We start from the raw sequence: 2,486 nt of genomic DNA on the forward strand, positions 1-2,486 counted from the left end.
CACAGTCCCGAACCTCAGGGACCCACTCCAGGCTGCCTCCTTTCTGTTCAGAATTTACTGCCTCCATTGTGGCATCTCCAAGCTTCTGTCCTATTCCATTGTATTTCCAGAGAAAATTCCACATGGGATCTCCTGGGAGGAGGCAGAGGATTGATTCCCAGGGAGACCAAGCCCCTCCCCTTGAAGAGTTGACCATCTAGCAGGAGACACAGTAATGCAAATGAATAATTACAGTACCATGTGATTAATACTGAATGAAGGACTTGGAGGGAGAGGGAGAGGGAGGACTTGGAGAAAGAGCAGCATGTCTGGGAAAGGTGAGGTGCTGGTACAGCTGGAGGAGAAATGGGTGGCCAGAGACGAGGCTGAAGATGGGGCAGGGGCCAGATCTGGAAGGGCTTCATATGCAATGCCATGAGGTGCGAGATTTATTCTGAAATCGCAGTATACCTACTGGGCATAAGGGAAATCAAATGCAACAAAATTCCCTCTTGTCTACTGTGTCTAGTATGCTAGGTGATGAGGTGGTGGGGATACTGTAGCATACAATAACACGAAATAATCAGACCTTTTTGCTGCAAAGGCCCAGTGAGGCAGAGATGGGGAAAGTGGCCCCTGAATAGTGGATCTGCAGAGACTTAATAGGAGTCATTTTGAACTCATTCAGTCTTTTAAACCTGTTCTCTATTCTCTATTCTACTGTCTCCGATCCCCAGCCGCCTGGGGTATAATATTTTGTGTGCAAATTTCTCTCCCCACCTGGACCTGTAGAACATGGTGATTAAGAATAATGGGTCTGTCACGCAGAGTGCAGTAACTCAGAAAGAGAAAAACAAATATCGCATATTAATGCATATATGTGGAATCTGAAAAAACTGGTATAGATGATCTTATTTACAAAGCAGAAATAGAGACACAGGTGTAGAGAACAAATGTATAGATACCAAGGGGGCAGGGGAGGAGGTGGGATGAATTGGAGAAGGGGATCCACATATATACACTATTGTTACTATGTATAAAATAGATAACTAATGAGAACCTACTCTAGAGCACAAGGAACTCTACTCAGTGCCCTGTGGTGAACTAAATGGGAAGGAAATCCAGAAAAGGGGGGATATATGTATATGTATAGCTGCTTCACTTTGCTGTACAGTAGAAACTAACACAATATTGTAAAGCAACTATACTCCAAAAAAAAAAATTAAAAAAAAAAAGAATCAATGTTTCAATTTGAGTCCAAAGGCGGGAAAAAGCTGATGCCCCAGTTTGAAGGCAGTCGGGCAGGAGGAATTGTCTCTTACTTGGGGGAGAGTCAGGTTTTTTTTGTTCTAGGCCTTCAACTGATCGGATGAGGCCCACCCACACCAGGGAGGGCAGTCTGTTTTATTCAGTCTACTGATTGAAATGTTAATCTCATCCGGAAACATTCTCACAGACACACCCAAAAGAACGTTCAACCAAATAACTGGGCACCCTGTGGCCCAGTCCAGTTGACTCACAAAATTCATAGTCACACCTACTGTTCTGATGTGCCCCAGACTGGAAGGTTTCCCAAACTGGGACTCCAAGGTTACAACTGGAAAAGTCCTGGCATGAGTTGCCCACCCTACATTGCATGAGTCCAAAAAGGCAAGGAAGAAGAGGAAAGAGAAGTCATGGAGGCATGGAACCCACAGAATGTGTTCAGGAGGCTCAGGAGTTCAAGATCTGGGGGAATGGGCCTGGGACTGGTGGCAGATAAGAGCAAGAATGGCACCCAGGGCCACCCCTTGAAGGGCCTTGAATTGCATGCCAGGCAACGTGTCCTTTATCCAGCATGTAATGAAGGGTTTTAAGCCAGGGTTTTAACCTGATTTGCATTTTAGAAATGTCTCCGACCTGCCTCGCTATATTGGGTGGAACACTCCTGGTATTCATTACTCAAATGCCAACCTAAATGGGCTCTGGAAAGGCTAAATAAAAATTGCATCTGTGAGAACTGTCAAATGTAATCCTGCTCTTATCTGCAGTGACAGCTGAAATTGGGGAGTGTGGATCCAAGCCAGCTGGGCTGGTACATGCTTTGGGATGCTTTGGTCCCCGTGGGAGCAGGGCCTCTCCCACCCTTTGAGCTCCTGTTACAGCCAAGGACCCCTCTCTACCTAGCAACCTGGGTGATTTACAAGGTACACCAGATCAGGAAACTGCTTCCCCTCCCATACCCACCAACACCAATGGCTTTCCACTGTACAGTAAGTCCCCTGCCTATGAACAAGTTCCGTTCCGAGAGCACATTCATAAGTCCAATTTGTTTGTTAAGCCCAACAAAGTTAGCCTAGGTACCCAACTAACGCAATCGGCTATATGGTACTGTACTATAATAGGTTTATAATAATTTTCACACAAATAATACATAAAAAACAAACACAAAAAGTAAAGAAAACATTTTGACTCTTACAGTACAGTACCTTGAAAAGTGCAGTAGTACAGTACAACAGCTGGCATCC

This window comes from Physeter macrocephalus, chromosome 11, assembly GCF_002837175.3.
Source record: "Physeter macrocephalus isolate SW-GA chromosome 11, ASM283717v5, whole genome shotgun sequence".
NCBI classification, from domain to species: Eukaryota; Metazoa; Chordata; class Mammalia; order Artiodactyla; family Physeteridae; genus Physeter; species Physeter macrocephalus.